Source organism: Pogona vitticeps, chromosome 2 (genome assembly GCF_051106095.1).
Source record: "Pogona vitticeps strain Pit_001003342236 chromosome 2, PviZW2.1, whole genome shotgun sequence".
Taxonomy (NCBI): Eukaryota; Metazoa; Chordata; class Lepidosauria; order Squamata; family Agamidae; genus Pogona; species Pogona vitticeps.
Window position 1 is genome coordinate 167427616 of NC_135784.1, and position 17040 is coordinate 167444655.

Sequence of the window (17040 nt, forward strand, 5' to 3'; positions counted from 1 at the left end):
TGAAGTCAGTTACATCACAACAGGCCCATTGAATCAATGCGGATCTGGTGAGTAAACTTCTCCTCCATACGTTCCATGGAATCAAATGGATCTACTCTATTTGCTATGCTAAAATAAGTTGTTACTAGAGTGTGCCCATTTGAATCCATGGAATTTATGGAGGAGTTGACTCACCAAATCCTGACTGAATCAATGGCCCTACTCTTGTTGTGATTTACTATGCTAAGTAACAGGATTTCAGCGACTAAGTACTTGTGGACTAATTCTCTCTCACACACACAATTCTCTCAGCCTGTAAGCCTACCTCACAAGGGTATTGTAATCATAAAGTAGGGAGGAGGAGAGCTGTATATTCCATCTTAAGCATATTAGAGGAAAGACAGAATATCTATGAGGGGGGATGCAAGTAATTGCTCCAGCTATGAAAGGAGCCAAGGGTTCATGATGCCAAAGCAGAAGGTGCCAAATAAGCCATGTCCACAGAGCAGCAACTCTTATGCGGAACCCATAATATTTACAAGCCACATACCAGGCGGATCAGCACCAAACAGAAAGAGATTCCCCAAGACATGCAGCTCAGCTGGAAATCAGCTTGTAAACTCTGCAGCACTGGGGGGACATAACTCATCAGTCTCCACATGAGGGCATAAACTGAAAAGGGACTTCACTCTGTAACCTAGGTTTGCCTTCAAGAAAACTGAACCCCCCAGGAGCAGGGGAGGTTGTTGCTTCCACTGCAGTGGCACCATCTTCACCAAGGTGGTAATGGCAACAGCGTTCAGCCCTGACTGATATTGCAGATATTTTATTTAGAATTGAGTTTTTAAGTCACCTAGAAGGCTTCGGATAGGTCCAAGAGAAAGTGCTCTGGGGATGTTTTTCACAGCAATGAGACCAGATCCAGGGAGTGGGTGGGTGCGAAAGGTGACACAGCACCACCTCCTACTCTCCTTTCCCACGACTGCTGCATGCTGCGCACGCCAAATAAGAGCAGGGGTGGCCCTCCCAGATGTCCTGGTAGTTGGCAGTGCCCTTTCCCTCTCCACGCTGCTTACATGGAAGGCCTCCTCTCCTCACTCTGACTGGCTTTATGATGACCTCATTGCATTATTTCATCCCATCTTAAAAGCCAGTCAATGTGAGGACTAAAAGTTTCCTGTCCTCACTCACTGCAGAGTAAAGATGGTGTTTTGAATATGGGGAAGTAGCATTACACACAGAGATCTTTTGATGAACGCTGTTTATGAAAACCTGCTGCAATGGAAAACAACATCTAATCATAACGTGAAGGAGAACATAAAACAATATGTCCAGGATTTTCCTTGCCACGAGGGCACAAGGCAGGTCCCCATTGCTCCTCCCTAGTTTCTGCCCCCAAACCAAATGCAATTTCTTCTGTTTCTCCTAAGAGACTAGCCTCTTCTGAGGCCATCAGTGATATCCACCTGCAGAGGCAATCCACAACAGGAAAATCTTTGGTCCCTGAGACAGTGCTGGATTCCAGGACCCATCAGCTACAGCTGGCAGCTACAGATGGGGAGACTATTCCAGCAACATCTTGGATGGTGGTGGTAGAGAAAGGCTACAAGCTCCCCATCCATGCTGTAGGGATGGCTGCATGAAGGAGGAACAATGCCCACTGTTCTTTGCATCAGTACCCCATTTGGTTATCCCTAACCAATGAAATGCCTCACATCCCTTAGCCAAGCCACACGTAAAAAAGGACAGTGAGGGTGGTGTGGGCATCGGTGGTCTGCCCCAGCTGTGACTAAAGGCAGAGAGAGAGGACAGAAGACACACTCCACTCCCAGCAGCTATCAATATTACAGTCAGTGGGTCCTTTCAAGGATTCCCCAAAGGCTTTGTATGGCCCTAGATTATTTCCTTGCCATTTTAATATCTACCCTTACAGCTTCCACCATGGCAGGGTGAGTTCTGGTGAGAAATATGGGGCTCTCCTCTTCTTGCACAGATTGCCTTCCTTCCACAAACACCACCCCCAAGTTCCCGCCATAGTCACAAAGTCCGGCAATCAGCCTCACCAGCTGTCCGAGCCCAAGTGGTTCTCAAGTAAAAACAAGGCCTGCGTGCCTCTTTCAAACAGGTACATTTGTTGTGTCCACTACCTGTTCCAGTTTCTTCATACGCCCTCTAGTCCCGGGAGAGAACAAACAAGCAAAAAGAAAAAGAAAAAATCCCAGCAGAACCATCTGCCCGTCTGAAAGCTCTCTCTCTCTGTGCCCTTGCCCAGGCCTATCCTGTCACTGGCACAGTTCCTCGGGAGGGCGAGGATGGTGCAAGGGCTTAAAGGAGCTTAACGTCCACTTCTGCCCAACAGTAGAGTGGCAAGGGTCCAAAAGGGGAGCTAGTAGAGGAGCTTTCCAAAAGACCGAGGAGGAGCTAAATCTGGCCCTTCCGAGTCCCAAAGTGCACTTGCACAGGTGGAGCGGGGGGGATAGAATAGCACCTGCCAGGGTTCTGTATTCTTCTGCTGCCTCCAGCAGGAAGGATCTGGAATCCCTAACCTTAAAGTCTGTTTCAGCACATAAAACAACAACAACACAAAGTTCTCGTATCATCTGCTCCTGTGTTTGCAAAGTTCTTGTGGTGCCATTAAGACTAAAATATGTATGTGAACATCTGCTTTTATGCAGCATAATGTCCAGGCAGACGTGAACCCCAGTGCCTCTTTCACTTAGAAGCAAACAGACGGATTCTCTAAAGTTTTTATTCAGAAGAAAGTCCAGTGGGTCTCAATTCCTCGTAAACATGTTTTTAAGACTGCCTTGCAAGGGGCATTTTGCATTTAAGTACTATAATGCTTTCCTCTCACTCTTTTGGTGGCATCTGGATATTAATATATAGGTTTTGTGTCAACACTTCTGAGAAACTATGTGAAGTAATGGATAAAGCACTGGGCTCAGAAAACTGGGTTCAAATCCATGCTTGGCCATGGAAATTCACAGGAGGGGGGGCATCAATAAAGCCACTCCTTAAATTATTCCAATAACCCTGAAACCCCCTTTAGGACTGCCATTTTCAGTCCTGCAAAAGGTATAATGGAGCAAAGTATAACCACTCTAAAACAAGAAGCTGAGTCGAAGGGCAGGTAGCACTGAGCCTTCCAGATGTTTTGATCTACAACTTTACTGGATCAATGATAAGCAATTGAGCGAGTTGCAGTCTGAACATCACAGTCACACGCAGACAAATCTCTACAGCAAATGCAAGTAAGAAGCAGCTAGAGAAACTGATGATTCAAGGGAGAACTGGGGGCTCCTTCCCACCTCTCTCCAGGTTAGCCAAAAGGGGGATTTCCCTGGAAGAAGGGGAAGGGCTTTGAGATTATATTCACCATATCTACCAATGGGAGCAACAACAACAACAACAAAAAAGGAAAGGAAAGAAAATCCAACCATCTGCTGTGTTAATGCAAGCATGTTTTTCCCCTAACGAGGCCACGCAGAACATCAATAAAAGATGGCACTGCAATTTGTGTGGGTGTTGACAGCAGGGTGTGCATGTGTTTGGGTTTGTGTATAGTAAAGAAGAAAAGGCACGATGCTTTGGAACAATGATCGGGGGGACTGGAAAAATGCCAGCAGCCAGCTAGCCACCTGGAGGTTTTAGGTTTGTTTATTTTTGAAAAGAAATGTAATGCTCATCCTCTCCCCCACCCCCGAAAGCCCACACGGAAGAATGGGAAGCTGGTTGTTCCTTAGATCCTGGGGTGGGAGACAGAAGGGGCTCTCAGCAATTCTGATACCTCTCTGGAACAGCATTTTTCTGTCCATCCACATAGAAGGCACCACAATCCCCAGAGGACTTATCTCATGCGGCTACAGTTCATGTAAAATAGACAAGGTCTGCCCCTGTGCCCCACTATTCCAACCTACATGGGACTCCTAAATCTATTGCTTCAGGTAGTCAGCTCATGGGAATGCCAGGCGCAAATCAATGACTCCATGCAGCAGATGCTGGAGGATGAGGGGTAGCAATAACATCCCTTGGGGTGTTCCTTCTGAGCCCTCTGGCTATTCCCATCTTTTGGCAGTCAAAGCCACACGCATCACATATGTCCTGTTCTATTCCCATAAACAGATCTGCTGCCTTCAGGTGTTGTTCTAGGGAATGTATGCAATTAGAATCATAGTATCATGAAGTTGGAAGAGGCCTATAAGGCCATCGAGCCCAATCCCCTGCTCAATGCAGGAGTACAAATAAAAGAAGATCTGCCAGGTGGTTGTCTAAATCTCTCTTGAATGCCTCCAGTGTTCGAGCACTCACCACCTCTCAAGGTAATTAGTTCCATTGTCATACTGATCTAACAGTCAGGACATTTTTCCTGATACTCAACCGAAATCTGACTTCCTGTAACCTGAACTCACTGTGTGTCCTGCACTCTGAGATGACTGAGAGCAGATCCTACCCCTACTGTGTTTGACAGCCTTTCAAGTATTTTAAAAGTGCTATCTCCTCTCAGTCTTCTTTTCTCTGTCTTGGCTAAACACGGCAAGTTCTTTCAGTTTTTCCTCATAAGGCTAGATTACTAGTCCCCTTGTGGGGACTGGTAACCTAGCCTTATGGGCGATCTACCAATGACATAGGTATTAAAGGCACTCCAGGTCGTGGTTTAATCTATGTCACTTGACATTCCTTACACATCTTGCAATATTCTTCCACCTCCTTATTTACATTGGGCCACCAAAACCGTTGTCCTATTCTTGGTATCATCTTGTGAGTTGACAAATGTCCAGCCATGGGTATATCATGAGCTAACCGTAATACTGTCTTTTTCCATTTTTGGGGAACCACCAACTGTCTGTTACCCTCTTTATCTACATGATATAATAAACTCTCTTGCATTTCAAAACCAGAGTTGCCTTTTACAATTGTTCCTTCCTCTTGAGCCTCTCCCAGGGCTTCTTGTAAAGTAGGATCATCTTGTTGCCATAAGTGAGTTTGTTCTCGCAAGGTGTCCTCTAAAAATTCATTTTCATTTCTTTGTTCCTCACATTCTCCTTGCAAGGCTTCTTTCAGTATTAACAATTTGTGAGCCCTCACCCAATCATGTCCTAATAACATATCTCTTGTTAATCCTGGCACAACTCCTACCTTTAACTTTCTAAATTCCCCTTCTATTTCTATATCGGCCCAGGCCATACCATAGGACTTTAAATCTCCATGGATGTATTTTACAGAGAAACTTTCTTCTAATATCATTCCCTTTAGACTGCACAAGAGTCTTACCACACCCTTTATCCACCAACGCCCTTTTCTTTTCCCCATTCACCCACACTATCACCTCCCAACCATTCCGTTCAAAGCCTTGGACCTGCATAGTTGTCTGGTTCTGCCTTACCCAAGAACAATCTGTCCCTGGGCACTCACCTCGCAAATGGCCCTCCACGCCGTATTCAAAACAGACTGGTTGTCCATCTCTCTTTCCCTTCCATCCATCTCCATTTTCGAACAGGCAATGATAAAATGTTATGGACCTCATTGACTTCAGTCCCATGGGCTCAAAACCGCATCCTCTCCCCTTCGCAGTCATACTGGAGCTGAACACTCCTTGTGGTGTCGCACCTTTAAGTCATATCACCTCTTTTGTCCTTGTTGTACTTTTTTAGTTGTGCTCTAGTCATTTCTGCCACTTTATTCAAGTGATTTCACATTTCAATCACTTGTTGTACTACTATCTGAGCCTCGTCCTTCCTGTTCTCCCACTTTTCCTTCACCAAATCTAACATCCCTCTGGGATTCCATCCATACATCATTTCAAAAGGTGAGAATCCGGAAGACGCTTGGGGCACTTCTCTAATCACGAACATCAAAGGGGCTATCAATAGGTGCCATCTACAAGGTTTCTCTAACACTAACTTTCTCAGCATCTCTTTCAATGTATTATTAAACCTTTCCACTAGCCCATTGGTTTGTGGATGATACACCGTGGTATAGACAGGTTTAACCTCTAACAATTGCCATAATTCTTTAAAGGTCTGGCTCATGAAATTGGACCTTGGTCAGTTAAAACTTCTTTAGGAAAACTCGGTCGTGAGAACACCTGCATCAATTCTCTAGCCAAAACCTTGGCAGTAGTGGACCTTAAAGGAATAGCTTCTGGATACCTAGTGGCGTAATCTATTATAACTAAAATGTGGGTATGTCCTCCTGCTGACCTAATTAAAGGGCCTACAATGTCTATTTCTATTTCTTTGTTGCCCTCCTCTGAACTTGTTCCAGTTTGTTAGCATCCTTCTTGAAGTGTGGTGTCCAGAACTAGACACAGTACTCAAGATGAGACCTAACCAGTGATGAATAGAGGGAAATGAGTACCTCCCGGAATTTGGAGACTATACTTCTATTAACGAAGCCTAAAACAGCATTTGTTACTTTTGTTTGTTTGTTTCTTGTAACCACATCATACTGTTGGCTCATATTCAACCTGTGATGTATGACAATTCCAAGATCCTTCTCGCTTGTAGCATTGCTGAGCCAGGTATCCCCCATCTTATAACTGTGTGTTTGGTTTCTTTTTCAAGGTGCAGTACTTTGCATTTATTCCTACTGAATTTCATTCTGTTGTTTTCAGCTCAGTGCTAAAGCCTATCTAGATCATTTTTAATTTTGTTTCTCTCTTCCAGAGTGTTAGCTATTCCACCTAATTTTGTTTCATCTGCAGATTTGATTAGCATTCCCTGCAACCCCTGATCCAAGTCATTAATAAAAATGTTGAAGAACACTGGGCCCAGGACAGAGCCCTGGGGTACCCCACTTGTTACTTAGAATCATAGAATCATAGAAAAGTGAAGTTGGAAGCAGCCTACAAAGCCATCAAGTCCAGCCTCTTGCTCAATGCAGGAATATAATCAAAACACATCTGCTAGATGAGTATCTAAGTTTTTCTTGAATGCCTCCAGTGTTGGAACACTCACCAACTCCCAAGATAACTGGTTCCACTGTCGTACTGCTCTAACCGTTAGGAGGTTTTTCCTGATATTCAAGCGAAATTTGGCTTCCTTTAACTTGAGCCCATTGTTGCGTGTCCTGAGCTCTGGGATGATCGAGAACAGATCCTGCCACTCCTCTGTGTGACAGCCTTTCAAATATTTGAAAAGTGCTATCATATCACCCCTCAGTCTTCTTTTCTCAAGGCTAAACATGCCCAATTTCTTCTTACTTCCACCCAGCCCGAGAAGGAGCCATTACTCATCACCCTCTGGGTATTATTCTGTAGCCAACTGTGTATCCGTCTGACAGTTATTGCATCCAGCCCACACCTAATTAACTTGCTAATCAGAATATCATGGGGCACTTTGTCAAAAGCTTTGCTGAAGTCAAGATATACTATGTCTACAGTATTGCCTCTGTCTATCAGGGAGGTTACCGGATTAAAAAAATGAAATCAGATTAGTCTGGCAGGATTCGCATTGTTTTCTAGGCACTTGTGTAGTGACTGTTTTATAATGCGTTCTAAAATTTTACCTGGGATTGATGTCAGGTTGACTGGTCTATCGTTCCCAGGTTCCTCCTTTTTGTGCTTTCTGAAGATAGGGACAACATTAGCCCTCCATCAATCATCTGGTACTTCATCCATTTCCCATGATTTCAATAAAATGATGGACAATTGTTCTGAGAGTTCTTCAGCCAGTTCCTTAAAGACTCTTCATCTGGCCCTGGAGATGTGAATTCGTTCAAGGTGGCAAGCTGTTCCTTGACTATATGTTTATCAATCTCCAGTTGCAATCCCATTCCGTCCACTTGCACTTCACATTTGTGTGGAGGGTCACAGTCTGTCCTTTGGACAAAAACGGACTAAAATAGGAATTGAGCACTCCTGCTTTTTAAAAATCCAGCATATGTGTGGCTACCCTCTGCTTTGGTTTCCTTTGAAATTAAGAGTTCTAGTACATAGAACATGGTCACTTTTCGCCCAGAGTTCTCCTTCCTGCCACTTCCTCCACCAAGTTTTCTCTACTGGTTAAAATCAAGTCAAGGATAGCAAGCCTTCTAGTTTCTTTCTCCACTTATTGTAGAAGACAATTATCAGCCACACAAGCCAGGAATTTCTTGGAAGGGCCATACTTTTCAGATTTTGCCTTCCAACAGATATCAGGATAACTGAAATCTCCCATCACTATTACATCATGTCTCTTTGAAAAGCTTGCAATTTGTTTTTCAAAAGTTTCATCCACATCCTCTCCTTGATTGGGTGGTCGGTAGTAGACTCCAATTATCATGTTCTATTTTTCACCCCAAATACATTGATCTAGGTGCTCTCAATGGAACAGCCAATCTGCTCCTCCTGTATTTCTGTGCAGAAATGTGTATTTTTAACATGTATTGCAACTCCACCTCTCTTTCTAATCTTTCCTGTTCTTTTTGAATAATTTATATCCTTCAGTTGCTGTATTCTAGTCATGGGAGTCATCTCACCAAGTTTCAGCAGTTCCTATCAGGTCATATTTACCCTCCTGAACTAAGATGTCCAGTTCTTCTTGTTTGTTTCCCAATTACCAGTCCTGTCAGCTTCTGTGTGGTGGGAGGGGCACCACCTTGTAATTTGCTCCAAGCAGCAAAATGTCTTCTGCCAGTCCTGCCTTTCCCCTACCACACCATCATTTTTTTATTAGCATCCAATGTGGTGTTGTTATTTGAACAGACAGGCAAAGACCTTCACATGCTTGAAAGACAGAGCCAACCCTGGTTTGCAGGTGGTGAAGACAGTATGGTACCCAAAATGATGGATACGAATTTATTTATTTATTTATTTATTTGTTTGTTTGTTTGTTTGTTTGTTTGTTTATTTATTTATTTATTTATTTATTTATTTATTTATTTATTTATTTATATTAATGCTGCAATAAGATCAAAACCATGGAACCAGAAAGCACATTCAAAGCAACCCAGTTAGAAATGTTTGCCTAGTAGAAAACAGCTACAGTCACAAGCGACCAACTGAGCCAGTCTTAAGTTTTAAAGGGCCCCAGATAAGTCCATGATTAAAGCTTTGAAGTAATGCATTAAAAGGGTAACACCATTATTATTTTAGAGCAATTATATCCTTTCCCCAAATAGTTTAATGCTGATGGTAATATGTTGTCATTGGATTTATTTATTACATTTATTTCTCCCCTTTTCTTCAACAAGTTCAAGATCACCCAGGGAGTTTCATGACCAAGGCAGGATCTGAACCCTTTTCTGTGGAGTCCAACTCCAGCCTTCTTGCCACTAGACCATGCTATCTGCTTTTTTACTTATCCTTTCTAAAACTGTTTCCGAATATATGTTTGGCAGAGCATTGTCCTTTTCCAATTTTGAAAAAAGAATTAAACAAACAATACTTCAATAATTTCTTGATGTAAAGCCGATGGAGTTCGGTGGGTTGGAGAGCCTGGGTGCACAGCCAGGGTCCAGGAGTTCAAAGCCCCATCGTGTCTCAAAGGAGAAGTGTCTGCTGAGACCACCGGAGTGGGCGTAGCCGATGGAGCGGCAGGCCCTGCCTGCCACCTGTGCTGCCTTGAATAAACTGCAAGGTCCCAGAGTGCCATCCAAAGGAGGGACTGATAAACCACCCAGAAAAACCTGGAAGGACTGCCATAAGCTAAAATTAACCTGTCAACATATAATTATTTGTTAATTAGTGTGTTACTAATGCATTTCCCTAAAATCTACACTAATATTAATGTGGTTAAAAATGCTAAAGTAACAGCTAATAATAAAACATTAGAAGTTTTAGGCAATCTTTCCAACCTTTCCCCTTTACACGGTGGTCTCCTGTCCAGAATAGAATTCAAACTAATGTGCAGCTCAAGCCTTAGTATTTAAGCTGATGCATATACTGCTACATGGTATAAAGTGATGCATATACTGCCAAGACAGTTTGACACCTGAAACAGAGGTCAGAGTCCACAGACACTCATCACATTAGTACCCCCCACGTCAAAACCAGGACAGGGGAACCTGTGGCCTCCAGATATTGTTGGATTATACCTTTCACTGTCTCTAGACAACATAGCAGGATGATAACAGTTGAAGATCAGCCATATCTGATGGTTCACATATTCCCTACCCTTATTTTAGAATGTCTTGCTGCACTATCAGAGATCCTGTGCTCTCCAACACCCCCCTGTTGTCTGAAACAGGTTGCTTCATTATTTTGCATTGGAAAATGAGCCCTGGAAGAGATATTCATGTATATCAAGAACAGGGCAAAGTGGAACCCCTGCCCTAGGTTCCCACAGCGTCCCACTTATGCAATTTTAAAAATGGCCAACAAAAATGGATTTTGCTGCTACCAGAAGGCCTCCAAACATCCTTCACCTCCTTCCCACTACAAAAAAAAAAAAAAAAAAAGATACACATCTCTTTACTTTCAGTTTTTAATCATTGTGATTTCTGGCCAGAGCATTGCCTGCAGTAAGTACAGGGTTGAACATATGTCTACCAAGCCTATCACACTGGTCAAAGGTTTCCCAACACCAGAACACATAAAGTGACAGGCAAGAAAGTACACCTGAGCTTGTGAAAAATGGCTTTCATTCAGCACAGTAGGACTGCGGTATCCATGGGGTATCAGTTCCAAGCCCCGCCCCGATGCTGAAAAATGTGTAAGTAGCCAACGCTACACATTGTATGGTATCTGCCTCCCTCTAGTGGCCAGGTCTGGTAAATACACAGTGAAATACATATAAATAGGTATTTCTGGGTTTTTTTAATTTGTAATTTTCGGTCAGCAGGTATGTGAATCAGCAGATAGTGACCCCATGGATATGGATGTCCTACTGCAGTGGTTCTTAACCTTTGTTACTCAGATGCTTTTGAACTGCAACTCCCAGAAACCCCAGTCAGGACAGCTGGTGGTGAAGGCTTCTGGGAGTTGCAGTCCAAAACTCCTGAGTAACCTAAGGTTAAGAACCAGTGTCCTACTGTACATACGACATCTAGGTAAAGACCAGGCTGACCTTCAATTCTCTTATTTGTAGAAATCAGCTACAAAGTTTGCATAGCACTCCCCTACTTTCCTTTTTCCTTTCTTTTTTTAAACCTCCCACACAGTCACAAGTGCAACATCTGTGGCAGAAATTTTCTCAATTTTTTACAAGATTAAGGGAAAAAATAAAAACAATCTAAAACGGCATTGTTTTGTAAAATGATTCGGTAATGCAAAAAATATATACAATACTATAACCAACTGGGTAGCTTCAAACTTCTTAATGTTTTAAAACTAACTTTATTTAACAACATAAATAAACAACAAATCTAAAGAAAAACAACATATACAACTCAATGTGCTCCCCACCCCCACATGGGACCATTAGAGATGCTCTATTTCCTTTCCTTTATGGAACTCCATAATTTACTGGAAGACCATGCCTAGGAAAAAAACCCATCTATGCATTTAACACTGCACTTCCTTCTTACTGTTTCTCTCCTCCCAGAGTTTGGTTATCAGTCTCTTTGGACTGTGTACATGGCCTCTTTAAACAATTACACTGTGTTGCATGCAAACCAATCTCCAAAGTTCTTTAGTCAATATGTTCTGCTCCCTTCTGCACTTCTTTTCTCATTTGTTTTGCCTTCAGCGATCAGCCTGAACCATCCATACTTTTCATTTCTCATTATACTGCCAGAGTACTTTAGCTTTCAGCATTTTGTGTTTTATGACCTCTTAGTCATTATTCATTTGTTTTAGCACTTCTTCTATTGTAACCCTTGCAATCCAAGAAATCCTTAGCATCCTGTGACAAACCCATACTCACGCCTTTTTAATATACAGAAGCCAGCATTTAAAGTCCATTATTCCACGTCATACATTTGAACTGAGAATACATCACCTAGCATGAATTTTCCCAGCTCCTTTGGCAAGCCAAGATTAGGGTGCCAGGCGTATTTAGTGCCTTTGAGTTGGAAAAAGTTAAATGACATAGGGAACCAACTCTGTGCTCTAATGCAAGGAGGTAGTGTTGCAGTTGGAAGCTCTTCATACAGAGAAAAAAAGGCTCCCTCTCCCTTTGGTACTTTCTAGATAGCAACATTGCCGCCTGCAGTATAGTGGCAAGTAAGGGAAAGGTTCTTGAAAGGCCTTGGATCTGCTGGACCCAAGCCCCACATGCTCCCCATACTATCCCTAGAAAGGGATAAATAGTACTTCAGCCCTGGGGCCAGAATACTGAAATCCATTGAAGAAGAAGAAAATGAAGACAAAGAAACACTACTGTAAAAGGAGGTGGGGGTGGGATATGTAAGGTCCCCCTCCCACAACTTCTACCATAGCCAAGGCAAGGACTCTCCACCATGGGCACAAACACCTCCTAGATTGCTCTGGCAAGGAACCAGATACTATCGCACCATCCTGTTTGTAAATACTTTCAAGTATTCCACCTATCACTCCCCAGAAATCCAGGTGAAGCTTTTAATTTGTTTCAACAGAACATTTAGGTGATAAGGTCCAAGGGCCATAGGATATGTATCAGAGGGGGAGAAAAAGAAATAAAAACAGAAGGAAAGCGGTAAGAGCTGTTTGCCTTCCCCAACCTGGACTCCGGTTCTCATCAATGATAGCCAGCACGCCCTCCCTCTTTCTTCCATGAATGTTCCGAATTGTAGTCTAAACATCTGAAAGTCACCAACCTGGAGACGCCTGACTTAGGAAAAGACGCGAGTGTTCTAACCTAGCGTTTCAGCGGCCCTGTTAATTTCCAGCAAGTGTTCTTCAGTGATTTTGCTTCTTCATTTACCCAACATTAAAACATTTACTATCAGCTAGGGGAAAACTGTCTGAGATATTTGTACAGCACACAACATTGTATGCTTTTTCTAATTTCATTTGTTGAATGAAAGTAAACTATACATGCTAAATTAGATCCCAGTCCATGCAAGACAGCAGAAACCTTTTGAGAGAGATGTGTAGAAACATTCTCAGCTCAGCCTGCTCAGATAAACCCACAAGCACAGCCAAACACTACAGTTTCTCCCCAGTCTGCTTTCTCCCACCACTCACTTCTTAGACTGAAGATGGGCATCGGTGGCCTCTGTCCACAGCCAAAGACGAGGGATTCTACGACCTCCCGTCCAAAAATAACTGCTTTGGGGACTGATACTTGCTCACCCTGCTCTTGCATCCTTGCATCAACCACCAGCCATATCCAGGTTTATTTTCAGAAGGGAAAACTAATGAAAACTTCTCCTTGCATGTCCCAAATAACCAATGAAGGGAAAAGGGTTCAAACGCAGTAGTAAGAACAATCAAAAAGGTCCTCTGGTTCACACCAGTCTTGGAAGTGCAGTTCCATAGGCAGGAATGTAAAATATATATATATATCTCAAGCTCACTTTCAGTATATTTTTCCAGCTCTCAGCTGCATCCACATGTCATAGATGATTAGTATCAGGTTGTATGTGAAATATTGTCTGTTCTTTTCTCTCTCTATCTCAAAGTCATTTTAGAAGAAATGCTGTAAATCTCTTCCCCACCCCATGAAGTAAAGCATATTTCTGCTTGTTTTTCACCGGTATATAATTTTAGATGTTCTCATTTGCATTATGGCTTTATATGCAGCCTATTTCTCTGCACAAGCATTTTGCCCCACAACAGGTCATAGGAGATATACAGTACAGTGGATGCTTTCAATGGGAATTTCACACCCAACTAAATTCTTGTCCATCTCTTTGTACATAGCAAACACAAAACAGAAAGCTCAGCCCAGTCTTGAGGATAGAATAGTCTTGACACAATTTCTTGGTGTTCTTCTTGCTTCTACTCCTTCTGCAAGATTGAGCCAATTGTAAGATGTCGGGAAACATCCCTTCCAAACAACTTCATAACAATTCCTAACAGGCAGCAAAGAACCAACCTCTTTGTCCCCCCACCCACAAGTTCAAGACTGATCTCCGAGCAATGCAAGACTCCTCAGTGGATCTCCTCACTTATTGATGTTTACTTTAATAAAGCCGAAGGGGAAAGGGGGGCACCTTTTGAATCCGAGCAGAACTGAATTTGATCGGAAGTAAATTTGATTCATTTCCTCACAAATTCACGGAATGGCATCTCCTCCAAACCTCTGGTCAGATAGGAGGGATGTGACCGGGGCAGGCAACAAGAGTGACCGCCACCACTCACAGCAATTTCAGTGTCAAAGACCATCAGGAGATTATGAAAACCCCACAGAGAATAAAGCAAGCCCACAAACAACAGGGACTGGGGGAGGACAGGAGAGAAATATTTTACAACGGAGCCCCTTCCCTTCTTCCACTTCCACCAATGGTTCTTCCTTGGGCTAAAGCCATCTGTATGCTACGTCTGTGACCTATGCAGTCAATGGAAGTATTCTCTAAGCTGGTGGAGGGGTAGCAAAGCTAGAGAGGGGGATAGGAGCAAAATGTTGAGCCAGCTGAGCCACATGGGTAGGAGGGAAAAAGACATCCCAGAAGGTCAAGAAACAAAGTGGACGAGACAGGCATGACAGCATGAAAAATCGAACAATCGTCTCAGCTAATGTCTGGCTTCGGACTTGGGGGAGGGGACTCTACCTGGCTCAAGGCACCCCAGTGGCTTTTTTGCCTGGTGGCTTTCCTTGTCTGCATGCTTGCTAGCATATTCTGGAAAGCGCGGTGTGATTATGTAAAAGGGACTACGCTGGAAACAGCCCAGACATGAAGACTCCCAGTTTCTGTTTAGCTTCCTCTTCTCCCCTGCCACCCCCACAAAAACTCAAACCACCCTTCCCCCTCACCGCCATGAAACTGTCCTCCCTTCCCTAGCCACTCATAACTGGGCTCCAGAAAGCACAGCCAATTAAAGACGCTCAAAAGTGGGGCAAGCAAGCAGCAGAGGGAGGGAGGGGGCCTGGATTAGGGGTGGTCTTGTGGGAGAATGGAAAGCAAGATCAACACCCAGAAATGATTTGGCATCTCCCGGACTCCAAAGAGGACTATAGATGGTGAGCAAGCAGAGTGAAGGAGGGAGATGCAGATAGAAAAAAATTTCCAATCCGCCCCCCCCAACTGCCATGTATCCAAAGATCATCCAGCAACGCAAAGCAAAGCAGACAGCACAGAGCAGCCCTCTGAGAGCTAGGACTCCTGGGTTCTTTCCCCATGGCAAGAGTCCATCACATGAAGATTGATGCACAGGCTCATTAGCAGCTGACCTTGTGGTCTAACCAACTCTTCAGGCACCCCAGCACACAATCATGTTTAAGGGCAGACACGAAGATACTTCTTGTCCTATGACTATTGGGGGGGGAAGGGAGTGTTGGGTCAAAAATTAAAAATAACCAACCTGTAACATGTTTAGAATACCATGTAGAATGAAGAACTTTCCTTACAAGCTACACACCTGTGATGAGTTGGAATGACAAGGGACAGATCCTTGAAATTAAAGGATGCATTTGAAAAGCAAGTCATTTCTCACAGAACAGGAAGAAACAGCTCCTAACTGTTGGCCCAAGACTGGCCGATGTACTGGGCTAAACAGATTTGTCCCCGGGGATTACTGGTTTTTGAAAAGAACTATCACTGCTGCCATGCTGGCGTATGGCATCAACTAGCAGCTTCCCCCCTCCCAAGCGTGCGCTCCCATAGGTTGCTAGACCATAGCCATCATAACACTCAATCATAATCATCTGTAACCATGAACAATGGTAGTTGCAATCCAGCCATAGCTATGACTCAAGAATATGGAAGGCTAGCTAGAAAAACTGGAAAAATTGTATTACTGATATCAGGCAGCTAAGGATACGACCCTCAGGTTGTCTGTGAAGAAGCTTGTCAGAAAGCTGAGGGATAGGGGTGGACTGGCAGCTCAGATCTTAGAAACAACCTGTTGATTGAACATGTTGGTGTTAAAATCACATGTTGGTAACCAATATCTAGTCTTAAGGAAGTAATAAATTAAAAGTAATGCATCAGCATTAAAATTCTCATTTTGAAAATATAACTCTGTAGGTGCATCCATTTGCTTGGCTTCCTATTTAACTTGAAAATAATGGGCTTAATATAAACAAATTAAATTAATACAGTATTTCCAAGCCAGGATGACAAATAAGGTAGTGTTCCTAACAACTAAGATCTGTCCTGTCCCGATCGATTTCAGCCTTCTATCTAGGACTCTTCCTTTATAACCTATGCAATACTTTGGCAAAATTAAAGCCACTCATAACCAAAATTAGTGAAAAAACAATCAAGGATATATGATCACTCTGTCAAGGTAAAACAGTGTTCTGTGAACCAATTCCCCCAAATACTTGTTCAAATTGGCTTCTGCTTTGAAAGAAGACTCAAGGCTGATAACCTCCTGCCAGAAATCTATTTCAGGAAGAAATCTATGTCAGGAAGACTAGGAGGAGGGTCTTTTCAGTAGTCCAAGCCCCAATGCCAATACTGCCAGGGCTCCTGCAGGCCTGATTTAACCATGGGACAGAAAGGGCTGTACTCACTGAGACTCCAGGTGCGAGAGTTTCCTTTATGAGTGCTCCCTTAAAGGAAGTACACAGGAATCTTGTTGCTTTCCCTGCCACAGCGACTCTTTCAGAAATTCGCTGCAAGCAAAAACGAAGCACTGGATCTATTGCATCACAGAGAAAGATACATGAGTTTGGAAATTTTTTTCTTTTTTTTTACTTGCAGGGAAGTAGGCGTTTGGATGTGTGTGTCAAGTGAAGTTTGTTCTTCAGAAGGGGCACATCAAAAACGTGATTCTGGCCCCACTTCCCACCCACATTCCATTTGAAGCAGTTCAGCCCATCCTTCCCCCCCCCCACAGGACTCCACCAGCTCCTTCACACGGCACTTTGCTGACACATGCGTAGGCCGGAGCCTATGACAGAGTGGAGACTCACACCACCTCATTCACCACCCCAGGTCTAACAGTATGCCTCTGGGGCTTCTCCCATCCTTCCCTCCCACTGACTGTTCATTCTCCCGCCCCAATCGTGCCACCTCTGAGAACTGTTCTCCTTCGACAGGTCTAAGCATGAACAGCTGTAGATGAAATGAAATCCAAGTATAATTGAGTCTGTCCCTCGGCTTGGGGGAGGG

The 17040-nt window shown here is 43.5% G+C and overlaps 1 protein-coding gene across 5 annotated transcripts in view; it reads right to left on the minus strand.

The window, feature by feature from the left end:
- The window catches only part of ZNF385A (zinc finger protein 385A), a 165560-nt gene that overhangs the window by 100151 nt on the left and 48369 nt on the right, over positions 1–17040 (minus strand). The window lies entirely within an intron of this gene.